Consider the following 19023-nt stretch of genomic DNA (forward strand, 5'->3'; position numbering starts at 1 on the left):
GAATCCATTTAAAGTTAGCATGGTAGGAGGTGGTCAGGTGAGTTTTAATATCTTGAATTTGGGAGCTCACATAGAGATAGCTTCTTCCTCTAGAGCATTGACTATATTAGTCAGCCGTCTATCTCATCACAGAAGCTGTAGTATGTCACAGTGTGTCCCACAGTATATCCCTCTGTCCACACATCTTCACTTGGAAATGTCTACTGCAATGAGTCATTGGTCTGGCTTGAGATCTTTGGCTTCTGTGACACCATCAATATTGGCTCCTCATCAGGACTCCTCCTGGTTGTCCTGTTGTTGCCCTGTGGCAGGGAGATCCTGCAGCTTTGAAACAGCAGGACCGGCCCCTTCATACACCCCAACCTTTCACAGACGATAGAGATTTGGAGGTGGGCCCTGGATCTGGGCCTGAGTGGGAGATAAGCCGGTCAGCCTGCCAGCTCTCCCTTATCCACACACACTAGGGCTAGCTCCCCAGCACTGCCCCAGCTCAGCCACACAATGCCGCTATTGGCAGGAAGCAGGGTCAGCTCTCCTGCCCTCAGGGCCTGCTCAGCCACACCCATGTCTCCAAAGCCACCTCCATTGTGCTGCCCAGCTAAGATGCAGGGCCCACTCTCCCAAGTGCTACAGCCATGAGTAGGCAGGGACAGGTCTTCTCCTCTCATGACCCCAGAGCCAGCTTTCCCTCATAGTGCAGCTGGCAAGTGGGAGAAGAGATGGCCATCTCTCCAACACCCACACTACCTCACACCAGATGAGTGGCAGAGCCAGCTCTTCTGTGTTCTCACCCTTTGTGCTGGCTCACCTGTGCCCTCTCCACCAGGGCCAGCTCTACTGTGCTGCCCAGATGAGGTTCAGGGTTCGTTCTCCCAGGCAACATGGGACAGGGCCAGTTCACCTGTTCTCATGACCTCAAAGCCAGTTCTCCTTACTGCCACAGGTAAGGAGGAGTGGGGGAAGGGCATCAACCCTATACCCCTACCACCTCATGGAAGACCAGCAGCGGGGCCAGTTCTCTTGCATGCTCTCTCTCAGGGCTGGCTCACCTGTTCCCCCTCAACCAGGGCCAGCAGTACTGTGCTGCCAAGTGAGATACAGGCCCTGCTCTCCCAAGTGCTTCAGCCAGTGACTGACAGGACCAGCTCTACTGTTCTCAGGACCCCAGAGCCAGATCTCCCTACTGGTACAGGTGGTGAGGGGCAAAGGGGAAGGCATCATCCACTCCCAGCACCCAAACTACCTCATGGCCGACTGATGGCAGTGTCACCTCTCTGGGCATTCACCCTCAGGCTTGGTCACCTGGGCCACTGCCAACAGGCTCAGCTCTGCTGTGTTATTCAGGTGAAGTGCAGGGCCCACTCTCCCAAGTGCTGCAGCTGGTGAGGGACAGAGCTAGCTGTCCTTCGCTCATAACCCCGTGGGCAGCTTTCCAGACTGCCAGAGGTGACGAGGTGTGGGGTAGGGTATCATCACAATTCCTGTGCCGCTTCACAGTAGCTAAGTGGCAGGGCCAGCTCTGCCACACTCACATCCTCAGGCCCACCAGCTCACCCACAACTCTGCCACCAGGATCCGCTCCACTATGCAGCCGGGGTGAGGCACAAGACCTGCTCTCCTAGTGCTGCATCCTGAATGAGAAATGTGGCCAGCTCTCCAGAATGCCACATCCAGTGAGGGGCAGGGACAGTTATGCATAGCCTCTGGACATGCACAAGGTCCCTATTGACTGTCCTGATCAGGGACATCTCTACGTTCTGTACTCTGACCCCTGCTGCTGCAGTAGTGGTGGCCTCAGATATAGCCCTCAGTGGCAGCTCTGGCTAGGGCCTCACCACAGCCCCAGGTGACAGGGCTGGCCACTCACAACAGACTTCTCTTCCTTGGAGTCTCCAGTTCCATCTCACTTCTTAAGGTTCAAGCTGCTCCACTTTCCTTTCTCTTCCATCTGACATCACGTATTTGCACATTCTGGTGGCTCCAGCAGCAGGTTGACCACCAAGCTGGTAGGGCCCTAGGTGACATCTTCTATCTGTGTTTCATGGCTTGGTGGCAAGTGGGTGTCTATAGCCTACCTCTGCCATGCACTGGAGGGCAGTCCACAAGTCTCTGTCATTGTCGCCTTCTTTTTCTCCATCTTCATCTCTGGCTCGGGCTCGGGCTCAGGCTCGGGCTCGGGCTCGGGCTCCGGCTCCATCTTCGGCTTCGTCGTCTTCGTCTGTCTATGTCCGTCTTCATCTGTCTTCGTCCTTCTTTGTCCTTCGTCCGTCTTCGCCCGTCTTCACCTGTCTTTGTCTTTGTCTCCTTCATCCTAATATTTGTCTCCGTCTTCTTCATCTCTGTCATCTCCATTGTCTCCATTGTCTTCGTCTTCTCTGTTTCCTCCTCCTCCTCCTCTCCCTCCTCCTCCTCTCCCTCCTCCTCCTCCCCCTCCATAGGTATGTGAATTTAAAAATAGGAAAACTCTCATCAACAAGCTAGAGACCAAAGACCAGTGAAATTCGGTCTCAAATAAATAAATAAATAAATAAATAAATAAATAAATAAATAAATAAAAGAATTAATGAATAAATAAATGCATAAGTGTGTACTTGCACATATGTATGGGTGCACACGTGATTAGTTTTGGTCTGGAGTTTATTTTGTCAGATATTAAAATGGTTACACCAAGTCTGCTTTACTATATTACTTGTTCTTTTCTCCTTGCAGCTTTTAATATTTTTCTTTGTTCTGTATGTTTTATGTCTTAATTTTCATGTGCCAAGGGTTCTTTCTTTTTATTGTCCAGTTTATTTGATGTTTGATGTTGTATGTTTCTTGTACCTTTATGGGCATCTCCTTCTTTGGATTAGGAAATTTTTCTTCTATGATTTTGCCAAAAAAATTTTCTGGACCTTTGAGCTGGGTTTCTTCTCCTTGCTCTTTTCCTTTGACAAAGATAGGTTTTTCTTCTATTGTGTCTTCAACATTTGAGAGTCCCTCTTCCATCTGTTGGTAAGGCTTGCCTCTGAAGTTCTTGTTCAAGTTCCTAAATTTTGCATTTCCAATTTTCTCTCAGTCTGGGTTTTCTTTATTGATTCTATTTCCATGTTCTGGTTTTGACTGTTTTATTTATTTCCTCCCATTGTTTATATGTTTTTTCATATATTTGTTTCCTCTTTAAGGACCTCTATCATATTCATTAAGGCTATTTTAAGGTCTTTTTCTTGTACTTCAGCTGTGTTGCAATACTCAGGACCTGCTCTGTTAGGGTTTCTGGGCTTTATTGGGGACATATTGTTATGGCTCTTAATAATTGCATTTTTATACTGTCATCTAGGCATCTGGGTTTTGAGAAGAGTATAATTCTAGGTGCTATTATCCAGTCTTGTCTTGTTTGGGTGGGTGTTTTTTTCCCTTGGTTTCTGTCTTCTCTCTAGTTCTTACCTTGACGCATGTGCTTAGAAGGATGTGGCAACTGCCTGATAGGAAATTCTTCTGGGTTCCTGATATATATGGCCACTGAGGCTCCGAGGTAAAATGTGTTTGTATGTATTGGGAGCTAACACTTAAATAAGAATAGGCTGGAGGGTGGGGGACAAAAAAAGAATAGGCTAGGAATTTGGGGTGGGTCACTGAAGGTATCTACTAAGGGGACGAAAGCAAGTTGTATTCTACCCGGTACTGTTTAGTCTCCTGGAAATGGGGGCAGAGAGTAAGAAGAGACTGCAGCAAGTGATCTGCTACAGAAGTGGGGATGAGACTGGAGGAAGAGGAGGAGAGCTTAAGATCTGTAATTATCCTACCTACTTCCTGGCTGGAGTAACCTGTGGGTTCCCAGGATGCCAGTGTTCTATAGGTTATCAAGGATTACAAATCCGTATGAAGGAAATAGTGACTGGGAAGGAAATTAACTTTTAGATTACATGATTTGGGTCCTTCCATAAACAGAGTAGTTCTTAAAGCTTCCTTTTCCCTTGTGGTCCATCTCTCATACAGTTAACTTTGTAATTGATAAGAGAGAACAAAAAGCACATGGAGTATAAAATACCTCCTTAACAACTGCTATTGCCTGCGGGATAAAGTTTCTGTGAAGCCAATTTACCTTGACGCATGTGCTTAAATCAGTTGGTTACTGCAGTATTCTGTAGACAAACTAGCATGGCCTAAAGGAGTGTGGGAGGTTTGTGCTGCTTGGTGCTGTGCTATAGAATGAGACATCGCTATCCTTTTACATTTACCTCTCTCCTATTGGAGACAGATATCCTCAGCGGACTCTTTCTCTGATCCCTGGGCTTATAACAAGGCCTTTTTACAAGTGGTGCTAACTCATGTGCAAGTGCCTATGCTGGGGCTCAGTAAAAGAGTACTCATTCTAGTCTGTGACTTAGACCTTTGATACCAGGACGTGCCGCGTGCAATCAGTCAAAGCTCAGGAAACCTCAAAAGTAGTCTGGGAACACATCTGGAAAACTCTTTTCAGATTTTGGGGTACTTTGTGGATTAGAGCATGGCTCCAGGTGCTGAGGTACTTGTACAGAACCAATCTCCTCATTTTTCAATTCCCCAGGAGCAAACTTGAGCCTGCTCTGAATAACAGAGCACTTCCTTTCAAGTCAGGAGTCTAATATACATGAAAGGGAAGAGACATAGGGGAGAGGATGGTTGTGTAACACAGAAAGACTTCTCCCTGTGTTTTAGGTACTGTGGAAAGGCGGAGAGAAGTGGCGGTGTAGACTTTTTAATGTACTCAATATAATTTTACTGGGAAAGTATAAATGGAATAGGAAGAAAGGGATCTACTGATTAACCTAGTTGCAAAATGATGATGTACTTATTTTATGCATGTAAACCTTAACAAAAAATTCCAGTGCTAGGGGCCAACAAAATGGCTCAGTGGATAAAGGTGCTTGCTGCTACTCCAGATGATCATACTTAAAGTCATGGGATATGCATGGTGGTACCATGCCCTGGGCAGGTAGTCTTGGGCTGTATGTGGAAGCTAGATAACTAAGCATGAGCCTGGACAAGTGAACCAGCAAGCAGCATTCTTCCATGGTTTTTGCTTTAAATTTCTGCTTGAGTTACTGCTCTGACTTCATTCCACGATGGACTATAACCTATAAGTTAAAATACACACACACCCCAAGAAAAGAAAAAAAGAGGCCTGAGACCTGAACAGAGAGTTCTCAAAAGAAGGGGACGTGGCTAAGGAATATCTTGAAAAGTGTTCACCATCCCCAGCAATTAGGCAAATACAAATCAAAACAACTTCAACATTTTCTCTTACCTCAGTCAGAAGGGCGAAGCTCAACAAAACAGCTGGCAACAACTGTATCCTAGGATGGCTCATTAAGTCTGGTTTACAGTTTTCAGCCACTTAGCTAATTTGAAATCCCAAAGTCTTCCATATTTTTCTGAAAAACAACATGACCAGGCTTATCACAGCAATAACCTATTCCCTAGTACCAATTCCTGTCTTAATTACTTTTTGATTGCTGCAAAAAGATACCACAACCAAGCAACTTGTAAAAAAAAATGCTGTATTTGGAGCTTACAGTTTCAGAGGGGTAAAGTCCATGACCATCCTGGCAAGGAGTAGGCCACTGGCTGACTGGCTGGTAGTCATGGCACTAGAGTAGTCCCTGAGAATATATATCTTGATCCACAAGCATGAAGCAAAGAGAGCTAGCTACCTGGGAATGGTTTGGGCTTTTGGACCCTTAGAACCTGCCACCAGTGACACACATTCTCCAACAAGGCTACACTTCCTAATCTTTCTCAAACAGTTCCAACAACTGTGACCAAGCATTCAAATAAATGAGACTATGGGGGCCATTCTCATTGAAACAATATATATATATATATATATATATATATATATCTTCCAGTGAGTGGAATTCTGTATATGTCTATCTGTTAGGTCTAGTTGTTTATATTTGGTTTGGTTTGTCTGGTTTTTTACTTATCCTTTTTATACATATTGTGTTGTTGAAGTAGGAATTTGAAAGTTTCAACTACTATTTTAAAACTATATTCTTTTCAAACTTTCTCAGAGTTATGACTTGGCATTGTGTTGTTTGCTGCATATACATTTATGATTGTTAAGAGAGGTCAGGAGTGATAAATTGATGTTATAAAGGGGCAGGGGTTTCAAGACCTGGTGGAACCCTTTCATGGAGGTCATACATCAAATATCCTGCCTATCAGATGTTTATATTATGATTCATAACAGTAGCAAAATTACAGTTATAAAGTAGCAACAAGAATAATTTTATGGTTGCAGGTCACTTCAACATGAGGAACTGTATTAAAGGGTCATAGCATTAGCAATGCTGAGAACCACTGTCATAAAAATCTACTAATAAACTTACTTAGGAAATATTAAGTTACATATAGTAAAATTTAGCTAGAGAAGGCTGCATATAATATAACACAAGGCTGAGTAGCAAACTGACTAGACTTGTTAGGAACTGTAGGACAAAATATTTTGTACAGCTAATGTAATTGAAGTTGTAGCATTAAGGGGGTGGCTGGGGAACAGGTGTCACTAAGTCCTGGGCTGCCATCAGAACCTGGTTCTCTCAGAAAGACATAATTCTTCCAAGAATGCACGATGACCATAGTAACAACTGAAGAGAACAACAATGGTTTATTGAAAAAGTAATCCCAAGCTGGATGTAGGGAGTGGCTAGCTCTGAAAGCAGAAGTCCCTGATGTATCAAGTGAGAGTCCGGAGAAAGAAGATGAGATAATTAAGGCAGAATAGAAGAGCAGGGAAAATTGAAGGACATAAGGAAGGAAAGAAGCCCTTCACCCAGGCATCTGGATGGAGCCTCTCACCAAGGATCCCAGCAAAGAGAAACAAGATAGGAAACAATTTAAAACAGAACTCTAAGTCCTGGAGGCTCAGACATAAGTGTTCATTGATAGTGGAAGTGATTGCATTTCTTGGGCCTTTTATATACCACTACACAGGAGACTATGATCCTCCCACATCCTCTGTTGTCAAGACAGCTAGAAAATACATGGCCATCACTAATTTAGGAAACCTATTAGCCTTTGTTTCTACAGTTCTATGTGATGAATGAAGTACTAGTATCACTATACTATTTATGTGAACCCCTACTTGCCTGTGTTTCTAAGACAGGACAGGAATTGCAATGAATTCACCTGATGACAAATACATAGAACCATTTCATGTTAGCTTCTTGAGGTATATTTTTAAAAATCACCATTGTAGCTGTAGTTAAGGAAGATAATGTATGCTGAGTGGTGGTGGCTCACCCCTTTAATCCCAGCACTTGGGAGGCTGAAGCAGGTGGACCTCTGTGAATTCAAGGTCAGCCTCGTCTACAGAGCAAGTTCCAGGCCAGCCAGGGCTATACAGAGAAACCTTGTCTGGAACAAATAAACATGGAAGGTAATGTGTTCTGTGAAACTTATTTCTCCATATTATGGCTCTGTCTTGCCTGTGCAACAAGATCATGGGAATTTGCAGGCTTACTGTTGCTTATAACCAGCTCAGTACCAGCTTTGGCTTGGTACTGTTACTGTACAAGGTCTGTTACAGAAGCCACTGCTCAACATTAAGGAAATTCAGTATGTAGCGATTGATGCTGCAAATGCATACCTCTTCAGCCAGGTGGTGCTCAGCTTGCATTGTGTGTCATGGATTATAAAATGATGTGGTGGGACTGGAGAAATGGTTCAGTGGTTAAGAGCATTTGCTGCTCTTCCACAGCACCTGGGTTCAATTCTCAACACCTTATGGTAGCCAGCACCCATCTGTAGCTCCAGTTCTGGGGTATCCAACATTTTCTTCTGTTTCCGTTGGCACTGCCCCCACATGCAGGAAAAATCACTCATACACATAAAATGAAACATTTTATAAAATGATGTGTGGGTTTCAGACTTTCCAATTAATGGAACCATTTAGGGAGGCTTATGGAGGTGTGGTCTTGTTGAAGGATCTACATCACTGTGGACAGGCTTTGAGGTTGTATAGTATCACACCAATCCTAGTGTGTACTCTCTGTTGCCTGATTTGAGATGTAAGCTCCTCCTGCCATGCTTGTCACTTGTTGCAATGCCTCTTGCCACAAATGACTGTTATCCCTCTTAAACCATAAGCACAAATGAACTCTGTTTTATAAGTTGCCTTGATCATGGTCTTTTACTACAGGGTAAGAAAAAAAGGGGTAAGTGATACACATACCTCTAATGTCTTTGTTTAAATCGCCCGATTAGCTAAGACACTGTACTCAAGGAAGTTGTCTTTCTGATATGAAGGAGAGGTAAGAACTTATACAAACAAAAACAGAAGAACTCCTGCCCTACAAAGAACACTGAAGGGTGTTTCATGTCAGCTTAATTCTGCTAGAGTCATTTTGGAAAAAGGGATTCACAACTGAGAAAATGCCTCCATAAGATTGTCTTATAGGTCAGTGTTTGGACCATTTTCTTCATTAGTGATTGATGTGAATGTGAGCAGGTAGTCCTGGAGTACAGATAAAAGCAAGTTTTGCAAGCCATGAAGAGGAAGCTAATCCATGGTAAGTGCAGAAGGAAAGAGTGAAGAGTGTAGGGCGGGGAGTGGTGCAGTCAGAAGAGGATCAGAAGCAACCTCAGCAAGTGGAGAGGAGAGAGAGTCAAAAGACAAACCGCGAGAGCACTCAGGAGAGAGGGTTCCAGGCAAAGGGAACAATTTCAAGGACGCCAAGGTCAATGTGGAGTTGAGAAACAATCAACAAGCAAACATGACTGAAGTAAGGAAGGTGAAAGAAAAGGGAGAGGGAGTGGATAACAGTGTTAGAACAATTAGTGGCAGAGAAGAGGGAGCTCAGACTGGCTTTGGGGTTTGCAGGCCATTGGCAAGACTTTCGTTTAACCTTTCAACGTACTATATGACCACTGAGCTTCTCAGGAGCAAAATTTCCCTCTCTCTGAGCCCCACTCTAGTCTGAATCAGGACCTCACAGTACAGCATACACTAATCTCTGCTCAAACCCAAACAGAGACAAACTTCAAAGCAAAAGGCCAGGAGTCACATCTGCAGAGTGCTCTAGACATCCTGCTGGAAACTCCCTGATGCTGCCTACAGGGAGTGAGGATAACATGGCCTTTTCTACCTTCTCCCAGGGTCACTTAGTCTGGGTGGTCAGGGTCTAGGAAACTGTCCTGGGGACTGTGCAGGGCTGGCCAGAGGAGCACAAGAAACATCCAGGGCGCCAGTGATCTACCAAATATAACAGTTCAGGAAACAGGTACCTCTGTTCAGAGAAAATCCAGTGAAAAGGATTTCAAGCCTGTCTCTTTTATCCACCCCCACCATTTTTGATTATGCAAATCAGTCCCGGGTCTACTCTGTAGAAGTCACACCAATGAATCAGAGCCAGACACAGGGAAGAGTGTGAGATTTGCAAGCATGAAGTTCTGACTCTGTAGTCAACACATTACAAAGCAAAATCAACATGTCTGTTGGCCCACTCCCTTTCCTATGAGCACCCTAAAGACTTTTTGTAACACAACGTTCTTTTTGTAGGAGCTGTTCCCTCCTTCGACCACACATTGTTGTTTAACACCTTGGTCTGACCACAGTGTTTCAGAGAGACAGAGTTGCAATACAAACACTGAAAACTAGGACTGGTTCTCACCTTCACAGGCTATCCTAGTTTGGTTTTAGAACTCAGCTACTACAACATTTCCTTTTTCAAGTCACTTTGAAGATGACCCCCTACTGTCTCTATACTTGAGACATTATGTCTATATTGTGCCGAACATTCACTTCAGGGCCATGCATGTGCTAGGTAAACACTCTTGGAGGGAAATACAACATTAGTCTTCATAGATTTTTTTTCATTGAAGTAGAACATTTTGTTATTGTTGGTTTAACTGTGGCAAAGCAAACTACAATGGTCAACTTACTGAAAGAAATTTGTCATGGGGCCCAGTTCTACCCTGTGTTTGTCACACATGAGCCACTTCATGTTTCTGTTGAGGGCTGTGCATCCCATGTATACACACTTGGCCAGAAAACACTTTATGCTTTGCTAATTGTTCTTTGCATATCACCTGGCTCCTTCTTTCTGCTCTTTTGGATTATGAAGAGCAACAAATATTTTAAAACAACCATAACAACAAAAGACAACAAACAGACTAAAAATCTACAACACAGATTCATCTCTCCTTTTTTTGTTGTTAACTTTTCTTTAAAAAGCTACGCCCACAATGTCGCAGCAATATGACAGCCTGAACATGACCTGAACAAAATCAATTAAAAAAGTGGGCAAGAGAAAGCCCATAGGCCCCAGCTCTACACAAAGAACTATAGGCAACAGAGGAAAGCTGGGAGCAAGAGAAACACTCTTCCCCTGGCAAGAGCACACTAACTGGTTATCCAATAATGAATGGTCAGCCCTGGATATATATATATTAATTGTTTATATATATATATATATGTAGTATTATACAGACTGAGCAGGTTACTTAGGAATATGTATTTATATCCATATATATATTATATATCATATATATATATATATATATATATATATATATATATATATATAAACAATTAATGAGAAAGAGACCATGAATTTGAAGGAAAGTAGGAAGAATTATATAGGAGGATTTGGTGGGAGGAGAGTGAAGGGAGAAATATTATACTTATAATCTCAAAAAATAAAACAAAAAGAAACATATTGAAGTAAATACAAGAAATCACAGCTGCCAAGTTAATTCTTAAGTTTTGTTTATATTTAAAAAAATATTTTAGCAGTATCTTGGGGCAGAATGGTTGTTTGAGGCTATTTCAGGCTGCACAGTCAGTTTCAAGTCCCTTGCAGACACAAATAAACGTTCAGTTAATTTCAATAATGACATTAAAGCTTTAAAGCTTTATTTGCCTTATTTTATGTGTATGAGTGTTTGTCTACTTATATGTCTGTGCACCATTTGCGTGCCTGGAGCCTGAGGGGCCAGAAGAGAGCACCAGGCGCCCTAGAACTGATTGTGAGCCATCATTCATGTGCTGGAACCTGAACTCAGGTCCCCTGGAAGAGCAGCAGTCAGTGTTGTTAACTGCTGAGCCATCTTTTTAGCCACAGTGAAATTAATTTCACTATACTCAGTGACCTGGTTGTGATTTGGGAGGTCTATGGCTATAGTGAGAGTTTTGTTTTTATTTCAGTGACACTGCCATTTTCTAGAATGTCACCTTTGTAAAATTATACTGCTAAATTTTAGTTCACTGATCTTAATAGTATGCAATAATGCATTTTGGGGTTTTGTTTGCTTGGTTGTTGTTGCTGCTGCAAATATACATGGCCTGCAGGCAACCAGGATGTATGTGGCCATCTCATAAACAAACAAATGAACTATTAGCTGGGTGTAGTGGCACATACATTTAATCTCAGCATTTGGGAGCCAGAAGCAGGTATATCTCTGTGATTTCAAGACAAGTCTGATATACATAGCAAATCCCAGGACAGCCAGGGCTATGTGGAGAGACCTTATGAAAAAAATCTTTATTAATGAGACAAATATCAGTTAAGGAACAGCCTGGGGTCAATGGCCAGCACAAAATGTTTAGCTTGCTATGTGGTTTGGAATGCTTGCCAAGTCAGGTAAAGGGGGCAGTTATGGTCAGGGATGGCTACTGTTTATCAAGCGTTCTTCATGCTGACTTCCTCATATAGAACTTTCAAGCTACTAAACAATACCAAAAAAAAAAAAAAAAAGGCTAAATGGGATGAAATAAAATTGAGGAAATGCTGTTAGGCATAATAATGGTATGGCTACTCTGTTTTTCAAATAGTATCTATCTTGTATGGGAATGTGAGAAACTACAGATGAATAAAAAGATACTGGTATTGGTTTCAGTTTGGAAGATGGTAACAACCTTCCACGGGCTGATAATGGTTTATGATCAGCACTGTTTTCCTGGAAAATCATTTTATATTCTCTCTACTTTTACATATTATTTAACTTTTTCCATACTAAAAATTAAGTGGGTCAGGGACAGCCCCTGCTCCCTCTGTTAGGATTCCCATAAGAACAGCAAGCTACCCAGTCACAGAACATATGCAGAGGACCTGGGTCAGACCCTTTCCTACAGGTTCCCTTATCTCTGTCAGTTCCCATTAGTCCCAGTCAGTTGATTCTATGGGCTGTGCTCTCATGGCATCCCTGACCCTTCGGGCTCCTCCAATCCAGCCTGCTCCTCCTCAGCAGGACTCTCTGAGCTTCTTCTAATGTTTGGCTGTAGGACTCTGCATCTGCTCCCATCAGTTGCTGGATGAAGCCTCTCTAGTCTCTCAGAGGACCATTATTATGCTAGGCTCCAGTTCCAGAACACTCTGAAGGCAGGACAAACTGTAGGTCAAAGGTTTTGTGGCTGGATTGGTGTCCCAATCCCTCCATTTGAGATCCTGCCTGTTTACAGAAGATGGCTGGTTCAGTCTCCATGGCCCCCATTACTAGGAGGTTTTGCTAAGATTACTCTAGTAGATACGATGGAGTTTCCATTTAACTAGGTTTCTACCTTGCCCCTGAAATGCCCTCTAATTCTAGTCTTTTCTCTAAGTATTCCCTCCCTCCCTCCCCTACACATGATTCTTCCTACTTCTAACCCTCCCCTAGTCCACCTTGAAATTTATTCTTCTTCCCCTTCCCAGGGAGATCCTTGAGTTCCTCCTTAAGCCCTCCTTTTTATTTGTCCTCTCACTACTTATAACCCTTTTGCTCCTACTGGATGCCTTGAGCAGCCTTGACGTGATGCTATGTGCCGGGTCTTATATATAGCTTGTCATACCGTGTTTGCTTTGTGTTCCTTGGAGGCTTCCTCTTTTCTGTGAGGAGGTGAAGGTATGGGTAGAAGTGCATCTGGAGGAGGTGGGAAGGAGAGACTAGGGAGAAGGGAGGCAAAGTAGAAATTTCTGGTTTCATTGGAGGCTCAGTTGTGTCCTGTGATTTTTTTTCTGGAAACTGTCTTATGAGAGGCTCTTTTGCTGAGAACAGACACATGGTGTTTCCCCATAGGTATCCTAGAAAAGGGGCATGGGATGTTTTGCTAGAGCCTTGAGAGAACTCGTGATGTTTGAAAAGATTATAAATATAACCCAATAGACAATGGACGAGACTTTGTGGTATTGGTTTGCCTTGCCACTGTTTGCTAGTCATCCTTTGTTGTGACTTCATAGAGAAACGCCATCAAAGAACTTCTGGTGGTGTTCCAGTGGCTTCTTGTCACTTCTGCAGACTGGAGCTGATTGGCAGTCTTGCAGTATCTTCTGGCTCCAACTGCTGTTGCTGATTTGAGAATGTTGGTTGTAAGTGGATGGAACTGCTGCTGCTGCTGCTGCTGCTGATGATGATGATGATGATGATGATGATGCTGATAATGCTGCTGCTGCTGCTGATGATGATGATGATGATGATGATTTGTGTGAACTGAACTGCGGATACCCTGACAATGCAGATTGGATTTGCTGCTATGCAGAACTATTTCTAAACAGGCACACATCGGTCTTTGCACTATTAACCTTTCCTTTCCACTACCTCTGGTGCATGGTGGACTAGAAAGGAGATTAAAGCATATAAGTACCATTATTAAAAGTAGGTTTTTAAAAAAAATCTAAGCATACAGGAAGAACATGGTAACTATGGTAAGGATGTAATGTGAGAAAATTTTAAAAGGAAAAAAATTAAACTAGAAAGTAAAAAGTAGACAACTATTTTTATCTTAACATTTTTCCTTGGCTTTTATTATTTTTTGTACTTCATCTGCAAATTGAAACGCATTATAATTGATAGACAGTGCCTCAAAAGCCTCTGTTCCTTTGAGTACTTTGAATGTACACATCTTGCCTCAGTTGTTGCTAGAAACGTGTTCATATCTGTTGCTACTTCAGAATCTATGATAAGGAGAAGAGACCTAGACCTAGAAGTTAAAGTACGTATTAGAAGCTATAGGGAATTTCTACTGCCCTATTTAGTAAAGGCCATCACTTAGGAGGCAGAGGCAGGTGGGTCTCTGAGTTCAAGGCCAGCCTGATCTACAGAGTGAGTTCCAGAACAGCCAGGGCTATACAGAGAAACCTTGTTTTGAAAAAACAAAACAAAAAACAAAAACCTATTTAGTAAGATAATGATATTTCAGTTAAGTAGGCATATGTCTTTTTAAAGAGAACCATATGGAAATATTTAGTGTGGGTGCATAAAGACATTTATAATTTACTTTAAATAACTCAACAAAAACCTCACAATTCAAGTAAATATATCAAAATACTAACAGATATTAAACCCAATCAATAAATATATAGTTTAAATATATGATTCACTTTGCTTTTTTTGAAAAATGGAAAAAGAAAAAAAAGGGAACTGAGTAGAGTGTTTCATAAACACCTGTAATCCCAACTACTTAGGAAGTTCAAGACCAGCCTTGGTAACATAGTAAAATCCAGTTTAAAAAAAAAAAAAGAACAAAATAAGAGAGTAGTGATGGAAGGGAGAAAGAAATGGGGAAAGAAAGAGGAGATGACACATGAAGAGGAAATGGTGGAGGAAGATGAAGGAGAAGAAAAAGAAAAAGAGAAAGAGGAAATATATGTTTGTAGGATGTAGATGTATATGTAGATGTAGATGTATATGTAGTCAGTGTAATAAATGTGAAAGATGGATAATGAGATGAAGACAATCTGAAACAACAGAAAGAAGCGTGGGTGCTTGAGGTATACTAAGCAGCCTCAAAACCAAAGTGATTTGGAGAAAGTAATTGAGGAAAGTTGGCAGGAAAAAGGTGACTCTAAACTAGTTGCCTTTTTTATTAGGTTTTTTTATTTACATTTCAAACGTTATCCCTTTTCTTGGTTTCCCCTCCAAAAACCCCTACCCCCCCCCGTCCCCCTGCTCACCAGCCCACCCACTCCTGCTTCCTGGTCCCAAGGAGCTGAAGGGGTTTGCAGCCCCATAGGAGGAAGAAAAATATGAACTAACCAGTACCCCCAGAGCTACCAGGGACTAAACCACCAATCAAAGATTACACATGGAGGGACTCATGGCTCCAATCACATATGTAGCAGAGGATGGCCTTGTCAGACATCAGTGGGAGGAGGAGCCCTTGGTCCTGTGAATGCTTGATGCCCCATTGTAGGAGAATGCTAGGAAATAGTTGCCATTTAACTCAGTTTTTTACAAAAGTACAACATGTCCATTGCTGCACAAAGTAAGCCAAGTTTGATGTAGGGAGTGACTAACTCAGAAAGCAGAGGTTCCTGATGTTACCAAGTGAGAGTCCAGAGAAAAGAAGTTAAATCGTTAAGGAAAGAAAGAAGCCCTTCACCCAGGCATCTAGATGAAGCCTCTCACCAGCAAGAATCCAGCACAATTCACAACTTAAGACCATCTCCCTTCCCAGTCATAAACCTGAATTTGTCTAGCAATCTCAGCAAAAATCTCAACGAAAGCATGGTATTGGTATAGGAACAAACAGGTTGATCAATAGAATTAAATCAATGACCCTGAAATAAACTCACACACTTGTGGACACTTGGTTGTTGACAAAGAAGCCAAAATCATACAATGGAAAAAATAAAGCTTCAACACATGGTGCTGGTCTAACTGTATGTCTGATTGTAGAGAATGCAAATAGATCCATTTTTAACACCTTGCACAAAACTTACTTCCAAATGGATCAAGGACCTCAACATAAAGCCAAATACACTTAATCTAATAGAACAGAAAGTGGGGAATAGCCTTGAACTCACTGGTAGAGGAGACAATTTTCTGAACAGAACACCAATGGCTCAGGCTCTAAGATCAACAATTGATAAATGGGACCTCATGAAACTGAAAAAGCTTCTGTAAGGCAAAAGACACTCAGTAGGACAAAATGGCAGCCTACAGATTGGGAAAGGATCTTTACCAACCCTACATCTGACAGATCCAAAATTTATAAAGAACTCAAGAAATTAGGCACCCACAATCCAAATAACCCAATTTTGAAATGGAGTACAGATCTAAACAGAGAATTCTCAACCGAGAAATCTCAAATAGCCAAGAAAAACTTAAAGAAATGTTCAAAGTCCTTAGTCATCAGGGAAATTCAAATCAAAACAACTACGAGATTCCCCATCTTATACTGGTAGAATGGCTAAGATCAAAAACTCAAGTCATAGCACATGCTGGTGAGGATGCACAGCAAGGGAATATTCTTTCATTGCTGGTTGTATTGCAAAGTTGTACAGTTACTCTGGAAATCAATCTGGAGGTTCCTCAGAAAATTGGAAATAGTTCTACCTGAAGACCCAGCTATACCACTCCTGGGCATATACAAGGACACTTTCTCAGCTATATTCATAGCAGTTTTATTCAAAATAGTCAGAAACTGGAAACAATGTAAATTTCCCCCAACTGAAGAATAGATAAGAAAAATGTGGTACATCTGCACAATGGAGTACTACACAGCTATTAAAAATAAAGACATCATGAATATGGTAGGTAAATGGATGGAACATGAGAATATCATCCTGATTGACATAATACAGAACCAGAAAGAGACATATAGCATGTACTCACCTATACGTGGGCATTAACCATAAAGTGCAGGATATCCACATTACAATCCACAGACCCAAAAAACTGGATACTAAGAAGGTTCCAAGGGAGGATGTATCAATCTCACTCAGAGGGGGAAACTTAATACTCATCTGAGATGGATGGAGAGAGGGAATTGGATAGGAGAGGGGTTAAGCAGAGGAACAGGAATGGCTATCAGGTGTGTGGTGGTGAGACAGGGTTGTAGGTGAGAATGGAAATTGGTAATGGAGGGCATCTCTGGGACAAGCTAGAGGCCTGGGATTGAAGAGGATATGGGGAGTCTATGGGGGTGACCCTAGCTGAGATTCCCACAAAAGGGCAATATAGAGACTGAGGTGGCCACCTCCTTCAGTAAGAGATGACTTCCAGAGGAGGGAAAGAGACAACAATCCCCCCACAAAACCTTCAACCCAAAATTTGTTTTGCCTATAAGATGTGCAGAAATAAAGATAGATTGAAGACTGAGGGAACAACCAACTAATGACTGCCTTAACTTGAGACTCATACCATGGAAGAGAGCCAACCCCTGACACTATTAATGATACTCTGCTACGCTTGCAGACAGAAGCCTAGCATAACTGTCTCCTGAGAGGTTTCACCCAGCAGCACATGGAAACAGATGCAGAGAACCACAGCCAAACATCAGGCAGAGCCTGGGGAGTCTTATGGAAGGGTGGAGGATAGAAATGAACAAGTTGGAGGGGTCAAGAACACCATAAGAAGATCCACAGAGTCAACTAACCTGGGACCATGGGGGTTTACAGAGCCTGGACCACCAACTAGCAAGCATACAGGAACTGAATCTAGGCTCCCTACATATTTGTAACAGATGTACAGCTTGGTCTTCATGTGGGTCCCCTGACTGGTAGAGCAGTAGTAGAAAGTCTCTGACTCTGTTGCCTGCCTTTGGATCCCCTTCCCTCAACCTGTACTGCCTGATTGGGCCTCAGTGCCTAATCCTACTGGGACTAGATGCCCCAGGGCAGGGTGTGGTAGTACTCAAAAGAGAAGGGCTCCCCTTCTGTGAGAAGAAGGTGAGGGGCTGATGGGGAGGGATTTATAAGGGTAGGGCTGGGAAGAGAGGAGGGAGGGGGCTGTGATGGGGATGGAAAGTGAATTTTAAAGAAGAGGAAGGACATGTACTAAATACTCTGTGTGACCCTTGCAGCTTCTGAGTTTACCTTATTGGATTCTAATTCCACCCCATACATCTCTGGAGCCACCTCCTGTAGCTCTCTTGTCAAATAGGGAAGAAATGAATATGAAAGCAACATCCTGAGATATAACTCAAGCCATCAAATGGATGGTTGTGACTAATGCTGAGACAACTAATTGCTTACTCTTTCTTGGACACAGTCCAGTATATCTTGTTTCCCCTTCTTGGGAAACACATACCCCCACTTTGTACACCCTCTAAGTACCTTTCTTTTTAACCCTCCTGTTCAAGCTTATATAAAAAAATCTTTAAGAAAATAACCAACTCTGCTTTATTGTACAGGCTAGACCCAGAATTCTTTTCAGCATTGAAGCCATGACTCCCCATTTGGCCCAAGTCAGGCCTCTGAAAGCTAAGGTGAATGCCTCAGGCTGCCCAGGGTGGTAATGCAGAGGTATATCCTGTCTGCATTTCCTCTCCCTTAACACAATGAGATTACGAAGGGTGCTGCAAGGGAGAGAAAGGCATACGTGATGAGAGACTAATGAGGCTAGGTTTGACAGTTGTCATAAAGGTTAAAGGAACTCAGGAATGATTTTAAACAGGACACAGCTCACCTCCTACACTGATTGAGATCAGTCCTCCAGCAATGCGGAAGCAGCAACAGGAGTCAGAACACCTGGATGACATCAGAGGAAGAGAAAATTATCAGCCAGGATAGTGGATAGAAAGGTCATTTTTCCACACGTAGAGATATAAAAATTAGGAAATACATGAACATTAGGAAAACAACAATTCCATACTTGGTATGTTTTAGTACCTTTAAAGATAGGTGGGGTAAATAAAATTGCAAGTAGCTCAGTATTCGGACATCTGCCTAAAGTGCATAAGGACCTAGGATAGAGCTCAGCATCTCAAACATTTTAAATTAAAGTTATAATTCAGTGTCTGTTTTAGTTAAGGTTTTACTGCTGAGAAGAGACACCAAGGCCAAGGTAACTCTCACAGGACAACATTTAATTGGGGCTGGCCTACAGGTTCAGAGGTTCAGTCCATTGTCATCAAGGTGGGAACATGGCAGTACCCAGGCAGGCATGGCACAGGAGGAGCTGAGAGTTCGGAGTTCTGAAGGCAAACAGGAGAAGACTGGCTTCCAGCCAGCTAGGGGGAGTGTCTCAAAGCCCACCCCAACAGTGAGACACTTTCTCCAACAAGGCCACACCTACTCCAGCAAGGCCACACCTCCTAATAGTGCCACTCCCTGGGTCAAGCATATTCAAACCACCATA

The 19023-nt window shown here is 42.6% G+C and overlaps 1 long non-coding RNA gene across 1 annotated transcript in view; it reads right to left on the minus strand.

Moving 5' to 3' along the window:
* The window catches only part of Gm39506, a 36847-nt gene extending 18428 nt beyond the window's left edge, over positions 1-18419 (minus strand). Inside the window, exons 1-2 of the long non-coding RNA XR_882294.2 lie at positions 18352-18419; positions 5270-5396 (exon numbers count right to left, since the gene is read on the minus strand). This is a non-coding gene — a long non-coding RNA (predicted gene, 39506). The remainder of the gene's footprint in view (positions 1-5269; positions 5397-18351) is intronic.
* Positions 18420-19023: the final 604 nt, after the last annotated feature.

The sequence above is a fragment of the Mus musculus genome, chromosome X, assembly GCF_000001635.26.
Source record: "Mus musculus strain C57BL/6J chromosome X, GRCm38.p6 C57BL/6J".
NCBI classification, from domain to species: Eukaryota; Metazoa; Chordata; class Mammalia; order Rodentia; family Muridae; genus Mus; species Mus musculus.